Source organism: Callospermophilus lateralis, assembly GCF_048772815.1.
Source record: "Callospermophilus lateralis isolate mCalLat2 chromosome 11 unlocalized genomic scaffold, mCalLat2.hap1 SUPER_11_unloc_2, whole genome shotgun sequence".
NCBI classification, from domain to species: Eukaryota; Metazoa; Chordata; class Mammalia; order Rodentia; family Sciuridae; genus Callospermophilus; species Callospermophilus lateralis.
This window is the reverse complement of record NW_027510154.1, coordinates 2091660-2108099: the sequence shown is the minus strand read 5'-3', so window position 1 is coordinate 2108099 and position 16440 is coordinate 2091660. Positions and strand designations below refer to the sequence as shown.

The following is a 16440-nucleotide window of genomic DNA, read 5'->3' as shown; positions in this document are numbered from 1 at the left end:
AGCAAGAGAAAAATTTTGCAATTTGTACTGCACATCTGCAATTTGTACACACATAAAAATTGTGTGAAAATATAAAAACACATGCACAATTTATTTTGGGTGGTAACTGATTAGTAGTTGAGGAACTGCTCCAACCTTTCAAAATAAAGAGTAAAATCATAAGAAGTTTGTTCACTTTGAAATTACATTAAAAGTTTGATAAAAATCTTAGGGGTCATTAGCTTCAAATAATAATATTTCTAAGTCTGTCAAAAATTATACCTGATTAAAGTTGTTTGTATATAGGTTATATGAGTATGTTCTTGTTTTTATTTTCTTTATTGACTGGTACTAGAAATATGTATTTTTCTGTGTTCAGAAATATGTGATTTGGATAATGGCTGAATTCTTAAGTGTCACCAACATATCTGGAAAAAAATAATAAATACTCTCACAAAACCTACGATTAATCAGTGGGTATATGTTTCATACACAGATGCTATTTAGCATGCAAGGAAGAGTTACTACAGGTGCTGGGTTAAAAATTTGAGTGGCCAGAGCACTTTCAAGAAAAAGCAGGCCAGATGTTGCTTAGAGCCTTGATGAAGAGCCTACTCAATAGACATTTCCTATGAACCAATTTCTGCAAAGCTCTGGAGAAAACCTTTTTTGAATTCAAGTGACAAGATTCATGGATTAAAAAAAAAACTTAGCCAGACATAGTGGTGCATGCCTGTAATCCCAGCAACTTGGCAAGTTAAGGCAGGAGAGGCCAGCTGGGCAACTTAGCAAAATCCTGGTTTCAAACTAAAAAAATAAATCAAAGAGCTGGGGATGTAGCTAGGTGGTAGAGTACCCCCAACTTCAATCCCCAGTACTACAAACAAACAAGAAACAAATTATAAAAAAGAAATCTTAAAATGTTTCCAAAACTGCTTGAGAGTGATAGAATATTAACAAGCCTTAAAACTATTGAAAAACAGCTAGGAGAACTACCAGATAACATTGAATGGTATTTTCCTTTCCTTTCAACATAAGTACATGACTGGATGAGGGACTCTGGCTCTGACTGTTTGGCTCAGTCTGAGAATTTGAGACTTTGAGAGGAAGGAAGTCCTCAGAGAGCCAGAGTCTAACTGCACACTTTGGTAATATTTACTGATTAACCCCAGATATATTCTGAAATTCTGTGAAATAAGGATGCCTTAATATTCATGGAACAGCAATGAATATTTTGGCAGTGTTCAACTTCCTATATGCATGGGTAAGAAAAAAACTGCACTTTAGCTGAAAATGAAATCCATATTTGCTTAACTCTCAAGTTCAACTCAGAATTGAATATTTATGCAGGAAAGAAACAAGTACAGGTTTGATATTAAAGAAGTAAGATTCACTCTTCATTTTGAGTTTCAAAAAAACATTTTTTGTACATATTTAAGACTATATAAAAGATGAATAACAAATACAAATCTAGAATAATGTTGAAATTGCTAGGCTTATGTTTAGGTCACTCAGAAATGTTTTTTAAAATTTTGTCTAATATTGTGTCATGGCTATTTGTGCATGTGGTACTAGGAAACGAATGTAGGGCTTCACACAAGTGAGGCAAGCACCCTACCACTGAGCTACATCCATAGTTCTTTCTATTTTGAGACAAATTCTCTCTAAGTTGTCCCCACTGGTCTCAAACTTGCAATCCTCCTGCCTCAATTTCTCAAGTAGCTAGGATTATAAGCATGTAATCCTGGCCAGCTTTTTTTTTAAATTTCTATTACTTTGGTTTATCATTTAGAAGCTTTAATATTCAACATGATAAATAAATTTTCAGGTAATAAATGATAAGTTATAAATTTATATCCTCTATTTAAATGAAATCTACTGAGATTACCTTAAGAAAATTAAACTACTATTTGGACTTAAGCCAGTTAGTGTTTAAAGCAGTACACAAAAGTTACTGTTTGTCTTATGAGAATTGAAGGCTTTGAAAATGATATTAATGTCAAAGAAAGGTTTAACAATTTTTATTCTTTTCAAGAAATGTTGGATAAAAATCCATTTTTAATTTTAAAAGGGAATAAACTACTTTTGGTCATACCATATTTATATAGTATACTTCATCTCATTAGCTTAACAGTAGTAGTGTTTAGCATGTGTGTTTGTCAAAACTCATAAAGCTACACACTAAAAAAGATGCCTTTTATATATGTAAGGGACACCTTAATAAATCTTTTTTTAAAAAGAGCACAATAAGCTAGATGCTATGGCACAAGCCTGGAATCCAGGTGACTTGGGAGGCTGAGGCAGGAGGATCCCAAGTTTAAGACTAATCTCAGCAACTCAGTGAGGCCCTCAGCAACTAAGTGAAATCCTGTCTCAAAATAAAAAATAAAAAGGGCTGAGGATGTGGTTCACTGGTAAAGTAACCCTGTGTTAAATCCTCAGTACCAAAAAAAAAGTACAGCAAACTTACAATTATATAAATTACATAAAATAAACGTAATAAAAATGTTATAATTCTTAGAAGCACCCTGCCATGATAATGTAGACACAACAGCCTTATCACGACTGAAATCTTGGATGTCCACAGTATAACAATTTTTTCCCATTCTACAATTAAGTTAAAGGTTAAATTGTCCTTCAATGACATTTTCAATTTTATAATGACACAGGCCCTTGAAAATATCATCGCAAATCAAATATAGCCAATTGAACTATATGTACTCTTTCTTACTTTGAGGAAAATAATTCAGGGAATAGAAGGGTTTAGTGAGCTTTCTGTATCTCTGAAATAAAATACCAAAATGCTGTATCAGAATACAAAAATCTGATTACTTTGGGCTTAATCTTTCATAGCAAATAGACTTAATTTACAGAGTTTCTTTTCAACTCAGCAACTTGACCACCATAAAGACCTTAATCTGTCCATTTCATGACTTATATCATCTGCTTCAAGGATCTTGTTTGCTACAGAAGAATAGCTAGTGAACAAATAACCAAACCAGAAATTTATAGAACTGGAATCTATTTCAATTATAGCATGTGGTTTGAAAAGGAAATAAAAAATACAGAAAAATTTTAGCAAATTTATTTACCTCATCCTCTCAGCAATCTTAAAATTTCCTACAAATATGACAAGTAAAATATAGCTCTTTCTTCATAAGGATAAGCAGATTGGAAATACTTACCTTGTACCAAAGAAACACTAACAATAACATTTTAGAGTGACTGTAATTTTTCCAATAATCCTATGGTGTAGGACATTAGCACCATTTAGAGGTGATAATGAAAATACAGTAGCCACCACTACACCAGCAAATGAAAAGTATCATGCCAAATGCTTTGTATGTGGTGCCTTAATTTTCACTTTAACCCTACAAATTAGGCATTGTCAACATCTCCTTTTATAAAGAATTAAGTACAGTCACTTAACTACTGATTGGCAGATGTTAGACTCAAAAGCGCAGGTATCTTGTTTGTCTAAGCCTATACTGTTTATATTTCAAAAGTCTTCTACCAAAGAGTATTTAAATTACTGGAATCTGACTTTAATTGTGAAGTTTTCTGGATGATAAGTATATTATATTTAATTATACCATAAAGCATAGAGTCTTTTAAAAAATGCATCACAATAGTACAGTGTTATTTCTACACTTCCAAAAATGAACTAGTTCATCAGAAGTAAAAACTGTGCACTGTATAAGAACAGAAGAAAGTATAGAAGTGGAAGAGTCAAAAAATTTACTCAGGGTGCTTGACTAGGGTATTTTACAACCTTGTCAAGATCTTCCACAAATAAAAAGGACTTGCTATGTATTCTTTATTTCCCTGTTAAGGGCAACTGTTTAGTATCTGTTCCTCCAGGTCCAGGTTTCACAATCATATATGATTATTTAAAGAACAGCTAGATATATAAAGAAAATAATTAACATAGCAAACAGTTACTCTAGAAAGCCTACTTACAATGTTGGTCCATGGCTAGCATCTGGGAACCTGGATTTCAGCAGGATTCCCATCGTGCCCTGTTAAGAAGATCACTGTGCCTAAACGGTCCATGCAAACAATATGGTTTGTGCTGAACACTTGCTTTCTTCCTGGAGTCTGTAGTTTTGGTTCATGCTAACCCCAATAAGTGTCTTGTGCACTGAATCTCTACAGTGCTTCCCCAATAGACAATATTTTTCATTTCACAGGTGTGAAAGAATGTTGAGAGAATCGAGTACATATTTGACTCTGCTGGGAGAGGACTCTTAGAAGTTTGGTTTCCCCTGGAATTTGTCTGTGTGCCTTTACCCTTTGCTGATTTTGTTCTTGTGTTTTCTTGTTGTAATGACTCAGAATACAACTGTGAGTACAGCTATATGCTGAGTCCTGTGGGTCTTCCTAGCCAATCACTAAACATGGGATGTTTTGAGGATCCCTGACACAAATAGTAAGATACTTTCACAATTAACCGATAGCTACCGCTAACAGAATGGCCGTGATAATTTGCTGAAGATTGGCAAACTTGGAGATGTTTTACCTGCCACTAACAAGTACAAAAGTAAGTTCCAAACACCTGACCTTGAATTATATAATGTACATTTTTTGTACCCACCAGGCACTCTAGCAGGAAAAGAATCAGGAGACCCTGCTCCAGCACCACCTTATTCTTCATCTTCTTCAAATTCTAAATTCTCTTCCTCACCAGGGGCTAAAATTCTCCTATATAAAAAAGGACAGAAAAATTAGTGAGCTACTCCACTTAATACACCAGCTAACCCTCAAAGCCACTAACTTCCCAGATAAGATGCTGATTATTAGGTTAATGTTGATATAAATGTCAATGTCAATCATTTCATTGCTACCAATGGTATCAGTCATATCACCAATACCAAATTTGATAGGGAAAAAATCCAGAAATATTTAAAAAACAGGCATAAAATAGATAATAAAATCAGAAGAAAAAATATGGATGCTTATTTATTTACCTTAATGGGACAGGCTGAACATCAAATGGAAATTCTTTATTATATGTGAGAATATTCTTTAGGACTAGAATAAAGACATAGACAAACATTAGTCTTATATCTTATATCTTAGTCCTACATGTTATGTAAGTCTTATATATTAGTTAGTCTTATATGTTATATCTTAAATTGATACTTTTAATCGTATTTTATAGTGTATTAACCACACATTTAATATATGTATTTTAAATTCCGAGCTTCACTATCATTTCAAGACTATGCAATTGACTACTGAGTGTCTTAGCAAAATAAAAATGTCCATAGTGGACTGCAGGTACTCAGAGCCCTGATAGAAAATGAACCATAAAATAGTTCTCCAATGTACAAGGTCCTAGGTGATATGGGGTAAAAGAGAATACCTCTTCTCCTGAAGTATTTTAACTAAAAGATTGATACTGAAGATGACTAATTAAAGAGAAATAGATAATCACATCTTATTCTTTATCCTAAGTAGATTTCCCTCAATACTTATCACACTGGTAAGGTTTGTAGCAACAAGGTTATAATTCTAATATTCCTTTTATGATGAAATTTATTATATATGTGTACACACATATATACATGCATATATGTGTGTGTGTGTGTATATATATATATATATATATATATATATATATATATATATATATTTACACATGTGTACACACACATACACACACACACACACACACACACACACACACAGCAGACTCTCTCCTCAGGGAAGTCATCAAACAACATAATGCTATCACCTCTTGTGTCCTGGTTGATTACTTTCTGGAATGTAAGCCTACAGACAGATGTTATACAATTCTATCTGTATCTGGAAAAGTATTTTATGAAATTTATTTTTTCATTTCCCAATTTATGGGTTCCTAGTGACTACCTGCAATTATTTCAAGGTGAATATTTAGGATTATTAATTGGGCAACCCATGATTTTTACTCTAATTACTCAGACTTTAATTTTGGAGTCTTGCAGATTTGAGTTAAAAGGAGTATGGCATATTGGATTCCTAAATAAGGAAATTCAAAAAGAACAGGTTGTAATTACATAACTTATTCCAATAGGAGTCAATCATCCAGTGAGAAAGAAGTTGGAAACTTTTATCTAGATTCTCATTACTCACTCTTAATTCTCTCTCCCTTTAGCTCTTCCTCATCCTTTATCTCTTTCTTCTTCTCAACAAATGTATACCGAGTACTCACAATGTTCCAATCACTGCTTTAGGTGTTAAAGATACACAGTAATCAAGAACTCATATTTGGACCTTAGACTTTACTAAGGAAAAGTAGACAATAAATATGCCAATAAATAAACTAGATAATGTAAGATGTGATTAGTGGTATGAAGGATACAAACAGGATGCTGTGTAAAAGCAGAGAGAACTTGGTAGAGTAGCTAAGGTAGACAGGGTGCCTTTCGAAACTAAACTGTAAGAAGACATTTGAGCCAAGACCTGAGATGAGAGGAATCATCCACAAGTGGCTCTAGCATAAGGGCTTCCCAGGTATTAGAGAACAGGCTGGAGCAACAACAAAGGTTCCAAGTAGGAAACAGTTTGCCTTATTCAAGGCATAGAAAGGACTGTGAGAACTTAAGTCTGACAAGCAAAGGGGAAGTAGCAGGAGATCAAAGTAGAAGGTTTAAATCAAAACCTAGCCCTACAATTACAACAATAACTTGAACATTTACTTAAATACTCTAATCTCCCCAGTTCTAAAATGAGAATGCTACTTCCTTTACAGGCTATTGAGAGAATTACAGCCTAAATAAATGTATACAAAATGTCGAGGGAAAATCTAAAATGGACATTTACTCTTTCCATGACCTTTTTGATCTAGTTGACTAGAATCCTAATATTTCTTATCTTACTAAGAAGTACTGTTTATTTTTTAATACAAGAACATCTTTTCTATACTTCTGCATGATCATTGTTACTAAACTATTAAATCAACTCAATATTAATAAGTAATATTAATAAATATTGATCACTTACACAACAATGGAATAGATACCCAAGAATGGGGAGCAGGTAACAAAAAGATCATGTCTCACTTATATCAGAAACAAAAACACAGAAAAGATCATATTGTAATAAGAGTTTAATAAAATGGGCAAAAAAATCAACCATTAAAAATGTATATAACAATAATTTTTAAAAGTTGATCCTGTGATGGTGGCATGTGTCTGTAATCCTAGGTACCAAAAGCCTGAGTCAGGAGGACTAGAAGTTCATCTGCCTAAGCAAAGTAGGGAGACCCTGTCTCAAAATAAAAATAAAACAATAAAAGAGCTGGGGTTGTAGTTCAGTGGTAGAGTGCTTGCCTTGCACATGTGGCACTGGGTTCGATCCTTAGCACTACATGAAATAAATAAATTAAATAAAGGTATTGTGTCCATCTACAACTAAAAAAGTTTTAAAAAATAAAAAGGACTGGAAATACAGCTCAGTGGTAGAGCACCCCTGGGTTCAATCCCCAGTACATCAAAAACAAACAAAAAGTTGAAAAATATCTTGGTTATTAAGAATATCTTGGCTGAGTGTGGTAGTGCACACCTGTAATCCCAGAGGCTTAGGAGGATTAAGAATTCAAAGCCAGCCTCAGCAAAAGTGAGGCATAAGCAACTCAGTGAGACCCTGTCTTTAAATAAAATACAAAATAGGGCTGGGGATGTGGCTCAGTGGTTATCTTGCATTTGTATTGTAACAGAATAATTAAATAGTATTTTCTTTTCTTTAGTATCAAAGCTCTGAAGAGGAAGTATTTGCTTTAGAATAATAGCTTTGTTATATTATTTTTACAAGTTAAAGTATTATCAAACATTTAATTTATGTGAATAGCTTTAGAACTAAAAAAACAAATTATGTTTTACTTTCTATAACTGTAGTATGGGTTTACAATTTCAACAACTATGGAATAACAGCTTCTATTGTTCTTTTAAAATAGCTTAAACTTTACATAGAGTTTTCTTTCTACCAATACTAGCAATGGTGTCTTAGGAGGATCTGAAGAGGAGCTTGAATTTTACAAAAGATATTATCATAAGTATGAAGCATGTCATGGGTTGGAGATTCATGGGCTGATTTGGTAGGACTTACACACTTTGGATCACTACATGGCAGACATCTGATGCTACTCCACCATGGAAAATTCAGCACTCCCAGCCTTTCTCTTGGAGGATGGACCTACCAACCTCCTGAAGCTAACCCTCAAAAGATGACACACAGGCAAATATCAAAATGCATTCTGCTTTTGTGACTGACGTGTTTCATTTTTGTGGTAGGAAAAATGGGCAGCTGCCTCAATTTTGAAAGGGTATTTTTTAAATTATAAGAAAAGATTCCTTCAAAACATTCAAATCTATTTAACTCAACACAATCTTGCCAAGTTCATACTACACTTAAAGCATTCAATAGGCGCTGGGGTGGGGGAAGAGTCCATTCATAATCTCTTTGAGGACTGAAACAAATACAAGTGAAAAATAACACATGTGAGAGTCTGACAATGGATAGTTAAAATGATCCTATACAGGAGAGGAGGCAGAGTTTAATTATGCCTCTATAGAGACAGCAGAGAAAGCTTTCAGGGAGAGGTGGGATTCTGTGAAGCCTTGAAGGGTGGCTTAATAGAAGGGAATTTTGCAGGGTGGTGGTGGGGAGATATGCTTGAGTAAGCAGCAGTACATTACTGCAATTACATAAGAAAAAATGGCTCAGACTTTCACAATCATAGTTTTAGTATTTTCAGACAGAATTTAAAAGATTTCAAAATGCTGAAGTAAAGAATACATCAGCCTAATAAACCAGCCAAGAGCTAGGGATGTAGCTCAGTGGCAGAGCATTTGCCTTTTATGCGCAATGCCCTGGGTTTGATCCCCAGCACCACACACACGCACAAAATTAAATTTTTAAAAAACTTTTTTTTAAAAGAAAGGAAACCAGCTAAGTTCAACATATTAAAAGTTAGAATTCACTATTTTTCCTTAGAAGAGGCTTAATTTTTTAAAAAGCAAGCTTGAATAAGTATACTTAATATGAAATATTACTAAATACCAATTTGTAGAAAATATTTAATTCCAACTCAATAATTAACTCACAACAAGTGCCCTGCTTGGATAAATTCCAAATTACAGAGTCTACCCTACTGAAATACTCGTTTATGTTTCTTTCAGAAGCAACAGCAAATTAAAATCATCTAAAAGGATAACTATCAAGAAGGGAAAAGTACAAATGAAAAACATTATAAAAAATATAATAAAGTGAATCTCCAAAATTCTCTTTCCATTTCTACTCCAAATCTTTTTTAAAAAGCCGAAAAAGTAATAGATTTTAACCTGATCTTCGACTAATACATGGATCAATAATTTCTTAGGAATTTGAACTGGAGAGCTGTACTTAGGAATGATGTAGTACAGCACCACTACAGGTATTAATAACAGCATAGTGAAAGAACCGGTCCAGGTGACCCTAAAACTCATTCCTGGGATTTACAAGCTAATGTCGGTGTTGTCCTTAGCAAAATGAAACTGAGAGGATTCGAGTGCTTAGCATATAGATGCTATTCTAAAAAAAAAAAGGCAATTAATGAAAGATCTTGTGAGGCAATAGAAGTACTTGAGCATGCTCAGAGGAAGAGATAATAAATATATGAAATAAACATCCACAGTCTTTACAGCCACTCTGTGTATCTATAAGATTCTTAAATTTTGTTTGGAAACAAACTAATAGGAAATAGTGACTGAATAAGAAGCCAAAATCCTAATTATTTTTATCATAAAAAACTGAGGGCTGGTGACGTAGTTTACTGGTAAAGCACTTGTCTAACATGCCCAAAGCCCTTGGTTCAATCCCCAGCATCATCTCTCTCTCTCTCTCTCTCTCTCTCTCTCTCTCTCTCTCTCTCTCTCTCACACACACACACACACACACACACACACACATACGCACACACTCACACACAAACATAATTTTCAGTATAACCACTGTATAAACAACTGTTGCAACATTTTATTTAAAGCCATCAATGTGTTTTTCTCAAAATAATCTTATATGTAGCCAGTCATAAAAGATTATATATCATATGAGTCCATTTAAATAAAATGTCTTCAATAGGACAATTTATAGACAGAAATCAAACTAATGGTTTCCTAGGGCTGGGAATTGGAAGGGATTTTAGGGGGATGGCAAGAAGTGAATGACTGCTCATGGGAATAGGGTTTCTTCTTGTGGTGATGAAAATGTCCTAAAATTGATTGTGGTGATGTCTGCATAACTCTTCCAATTTACTAAAAAATTGAATATGATATGGTAAATTGGTGAACTGTGCTTTATATAAATTATATCTCAATCATATACAAAGTATTTATTAATGCTTTTGAAAAATAAAGTTTTAGGTACAAAAAACCCAAAAAATTGTGAGAAATATTACATTGATTAGTATCCTTATATACATTGGATATAGGCATAAGAACTATTTCTGAATATAAGTGTGTCTCTTATAACATCTCCAACTCTTATGATCTATGGCTGGAGATGTAGCTCAGTGGTAAAATGCTTGCCTAGCATGTGTGAGGTCATGGGTTTGATCCCCAGAACCACAAAGAAAAAAAAAAACTTTATGATCTGGATTACATAAAGTAACCAAAACTATTAAAATGACAGAGTTCATCAGAATTCTTGCCATATTCAGAAGGATGGTGTTCTGAAGAAATGAAATATGATCATCTAAAACTGTGGAAAAGCCACCAGAATCACAACAAATCTGTTATGCATTCCTTTGTTGTTGTCTGTTGTTGTTAACTTCTCTTTTCCAACCCAAACAACAGAAAATCAGATCCCCTTCAGTATACTCTGAGAATCCTTTTTCTACCCTGGATTTGGAATACAATCACATTTCAGCTATCTCAATAATATATGTCTTTGTTAGAATTGCTATGAATGAATTAGATATTGGCAGTTTGTGGAATTTATAGGAACATTCTATTTAGTTCTTTTTTGGCAGGGGATACTGGGACTGAACTCAGGGGCACTTGACCACTGAGCCACATCCCCAGCCCTATTTCATATTTTATTTAGAGACAGGGTCTCACTAAGTTGCTTAGTGCCTTGCTTTGCTAGGGCTGGCTTTGAATTTGATATCCTTCTGCCTCAGCCTCCCGAGCGGCTAGGATTACAGGCATGCGCCACTGTGCAAGGCCCTCTTTAGTTCATAAATTAATTTTTTACCTCTTACTCAAAGCATGTTTACATTAAAAGGATTGCACTAGTGTGAACTGAGATAGACTGACAAATGTTCTGAGATCTAGACCCTGCTCAGTTACTGGGGATTTAAATGAAACAGGGCAAACAAATCATTTCATTTCTTTCCTCAATAGAGAATGTGACCACAAGTCTGAGACTCCTTTCTGTTTGAAAATTCTTTGATTTTATGATTCCCTACTTAAAAATCTTACTTAGTTGGATAAATAAAATCTACTATTCCCTAGTCACATAAATGCACTGAGATGTGCAATCTTATCTCAATAAAAAAAAGAGTACAGGAGCTGGGTTATAGTTCTGTTTGTAGAGCATTTGCCTTGCATGTGTGAAGCACTGGATTTGATCCTCAACACCACATAAAAACAAATAAATAAAACAAAGATATTGTATCTGTCTACAACTAAAAAAATTTTTTTAAAAGGTTACATTAACTTACATTCATTCAGTTATTCACACTGTGCCTTTGCCCATACTGCAAGATGAAATCCAAATGGTAATTAAAAATGCAAATATTGTAGGAGTTTAAAAGCACCAAAAAATAAGAGAAATAAATCCAATCACTTTCTGTGCTAAACAATCTTAATATTCACAACAGATAAAACTCTTTCTAAAGGAATATCACTAAAAAATATAAAACAAAACTTACTTGGTTCTAGCTTCTTCAGGTCCTCCAGTTTAAATTCTTCCTGGGACTGTGTGGACTAAATTTAAAATATGCATATTATATCTTTTCATTACAAAGATTTCACTACACCCTATGTCTTTTAAGTGGCAAGAATCAAATATTAAAATAAATATATTTCTTGCTTTAAAGGTAGAAAATGAAAAGTTCCAAACTGATTTTTGGAATATTCAAGCTAATAGAAACAGAAAAAATTAAAATCATATCTTTTATTTCTACAGTGTACAAAGTATGAACTAAATCATTTAAGTGTGAGTTCAACTGATCAATTCCAATTGTTATAAAACCCTTCTGAGATAATATTGCTTTGGGCATGAATGTCTTATTAGAGCAATTAGAATAATTCATTAAAAAAATCCATTTACCTGTAAAGCTGTGCTTCGCAATTCCAAGCATGTTGCAATTTTGCCTATGGTTTTCTGTAGGGAAAAAAAATGCTATACATCCCAAGATAATTTTAACTGTCAGTTACTAAAATCAATAATTTTTATTTATAAGAGATCTATAGGGACTGGGATTTTAGCTCAGTGGTTGAAAACTTGCCTCACATGTGTGAGGCACTGGGCTCGATCCTCAGTACTACATTAAAAAAAATAAAACAAAGATATAGTGTCCATCTACAATTTAAAAAATTTACAAAAGAGATCTATACTTCTTTAAATAAATTATTATTCCTTTTCTAGCACCTTGCAGATTTTAGAGAAGAGAATCTGAAGACAAAGGACTGAAAAGTGGGAGAGAGATGAGTATATATTCTCCTCTAAACTAATATGCCATAACCAATTCTAAATCAAGTTTGGTTTGGTGATAGGTCTAGATATGATTTAAAGGGCAACAAAGATAGCCATTATGGAAAGCAGTGTGGAGGTTCCTCAAAAGATTAAAAATTGAACTACGATATGATCCAACAATTCCACTCCAGTATATATGGCCAAAGGAAAGGAAATCAGTAAGCTGCAGAGACACCTGCACTCCCATACTCATAGCAGCACTATTCCTATTAGCCAAGAAATGGAAACCTAAGAGTCCATCAACTGATAAGTGGATAAAAAAAATGTTATATATACACAATGGAATACTATTCAGTCATAAAAATAAAGAAATCCTATCCTTTGCAACAACATGATGGGACAAGATCATTATATTAATGAAGTAAGCCAGGCACAGAGACAAGACCCAAAAAATCTTATTCATGTGGAATACAAAAAAGTTGATTTCATAGAAGTTGAAAGTAGAATAGTAGTTACCAGGGGTTGGAGCCAGTAGGGGTGGGTGGAGGGATAAATAAATGCATCCTACATTTCAAAAGAAAAAAGAAAAATTTGAAAGTTTTTAAACATAAGAAATGATAAGTGAGTAGAAAATGTTAACTGGATTTAAATATCACACAATATATACATGTATCAAAACATGTTACCCCATTTATATGTACTATCTTTGTTATCTGTAAGTTAAAATATTGACTTTATTTGTTTTAAAAATAGCTCTTTTTTAGTTGTAGATGGACATAATACCTTTATTTTATTAATTTGTTTTTATGTGGTGCTGAGGATTGAACCCAGTGCCTCACACATGCTGGGCAAGCAAGCACTCTACCATTGAGCTACAACTCTAGCCCCCAAATACTAACTTTAAAAAAGAAAACAGAAAATTAAAAAGGGGGAGGGCAATGAAAAGGGATTTTTGACATCTTCCCTTCCAATCATCTTCTCATAAAGCCTGAAATTTACTAAAAGATATCTGAAAGATAGCACAATGGTCTAATTTAATTCTGATTAAAGCTCAATTCTGACTTGTTTAAAAACGTAGGCAATATTAACAAAATCAGTATTTGTGATGAATGGTGCAGATTTTACAGTCTACCTGTTTTATAAAATAAGCTATAAAACAGATGTGATAGGGCACAGTCCTTGCTTTTAATATGCTCATGTTCTATTATGTGTGATAAAACATATACAAAATCACTATATTAAAAAGAGAGACACTCAATCTATAAGCTTCAGCAAAATAAGTTCCTTTTATGTCCTAAAGGAAAAGAACAAGATCTATATTAGGAATCCAGTCCCAAAGACTAGGGAGTATTTCCAAATCAAAGAGTTTGGAAAATTGTCATGGTTCAATTACTTAAAATCCCCAACTGAAAGCAGAGGGATAGGTTTGAAAAGTAAAGTGAAGTAGGGCATAGTCATTCTGAAAATGGACCTTCCACAAACTCCTTGCTGAGGAATCTAGGATTTCTTTAACAATAAGTTACACAGAAGTGTGTTTTTATTGTTCTTTTTTTAACAGACATGCCCTTAAGAAAACTGTTGTGAGCTGGGCATAGTTATGTGTACCATCTACTGGGAAGGCTAAGGCAGGAGCCTAAAAGTTTAAGGACTGTGTGGGCAACACGGTGAGATTCTTTCTAAAAAAACAAACAAAAAACCCCTTGGCTATTGTGATACAGGTATGCAATGTATACATAATTTAAAGGAAAGGGGAAAAACTGAAGGAAAAATCATTTAAGTTATTTCAAACTGTCTAAACAATATTCAGAATAAGAATATGAATAGCTAAGGTGGAAATGAAAAGGGGAGATTCATGAGATTCCTAAAAGAAATTATCAGGGCAGGCAGCTGAACAATGACACTGAGACTTCTAGGTCCTTCCAAAAAAGATATTTCTGAAATGTCTTTAGGAATAAGTCTAGATCATAAAAGCAAAGAACTGTGTACATCATTTACAATGCTTACAAAATGACATATTTTGGAAAAAAACTGACACATTTTTCTGAACGCATTTTATGTATGACTTACAAAATGTTTAGTAAATTGGGGATTTGGTGATTTTGTGTTTGGTTAATGTTCTTTGAAAGGTAAAAGAGGAGTAAAGGGAAGTAACAGTATTGTCCTGGCCCCTGGTGCTTAGGCTAGTGGACACTCTTCAATTACTGTATCTTCAACAAACAGCTAGGATAGCAACTCACAAAAAAAACTATTATTGAGCAAGATATGCCTCTCAGACACACAAGTAATAATATATAATTATCTCCATAATCTTTTAAAAATTTCAATATAAAAGCTTAGAAAACATGCAATTTTAATCTGAAAAGAGATTACATTTGAAAATTATATTTATACATAGTTTGCAAAATACTCAGGTTTATTCATCCTCTTAAATAGCTATGTATAGAAACCAGAAGTAAGCAATCTTTTCTACATAAAGTCTAATATCCCCAATCATTGTTGTTCAAATATACCACTCAACTCCAGCAAAACTAGTAAATAATTAAGTATAAATATAATAATCAAATAATTTATTAATAACAAATACTGTTAATTATTAACCACTTATTAATAACTAATGAACACTTTCCGACAGGCTCTCCTAAGTGATTTATAAACATTAATTTAATTAACCCTCCCCACAACTCAGAGTTAGCTATGATCATTTTACAGGTGTGAAAATTGAAGTATGAACAGGTTAAGTAATTTGTCCCAGTCATCAATGCCTTCTATATAACACACAAGATATTCAATAAAACCACACACTTCAATCAATTCCATTTAGCTATATTCTTTACTATATTCTTTCAAAACTGATTTTATAAAAGAATTTTGCTTATATTGAGATGTATCAATGAGATAATCTTCAAAATAGTGGTTAGCTTTTTTTCCTTCTTGACTTTAAAATCCATTTTATTTCACACTTCAAACATTTAAGATAAAAATGTTGTACCTGAACAATAAGAAACCACTAACAAACTATTCTCACTTAAACATTTCTTCAAGTTAAGCAAAGGCAATAGCTTTTTATACAGAAATGTACTGAACTATGGTAAAATACCAACAGGCCTTATTCATAACTATTTTAAGGGACCACACCCAGCTTCAGTATTAAAAAAGAAGTGAAACACTATTATTTCAGCTGTGGCAATAACTTTTAAAACATGTAGATTTTATTGATGTCAAAATCAAGTGCTTGCTACTGAAACAGTGTCACCTTCCTTAAAATGAACAGTTCAGAAAAATGATAAAGAAGCACAAGTTCACATATTCCAGAGTATAAGTATTGACTACTTTAATTAATGTACATTAAACCAAGCACTGAAGTGATGTTTGATTTTTAGAAAGACTTAAATCACTAGCATTTTATTCAAATTAATTGCTCATACCTAATATGATAAGAAACAGAAAACAGTATCATTTTTAGAGTATTATCTACTTTAGTTTGTCATTGCTAAGAAAATTGAGAGCCCTAAAGATCAGTTAAAGGAAAACATGGAATAAAAATGGACAATTAATGAGCTAAATTAATTTTGCTAAAATGTATTCAATTTATATAATGAATAAAATCAGTTTGAAAATAAACATAATTCAGTACAGTCTTTCTTAATCCAGACTTAACTTTTAAATATTTAAGCAGCCACTCATCTTCCATCTAGCTGTTGGAGGAGAGATAACACTGGGGTAGAGAAAAAGTGGAAGTAGAAAGGTGGAATCGATAAAACATAAAACAAGTATATAGTGCTGTGATTCTCATTACCACCA

General features: G+C 33.1%; 1 pseudogene; it reads right to left on the bottom strand.

The window, feature by feature from the left end:
• Positions 1-16440, bottom strand: part of LOC143387436 (axin interactor, dorsalization-associated protein-like) — a 36696-nt pseudogene that overhangs the window by 14131 nt on the left and 6125 nt on the right.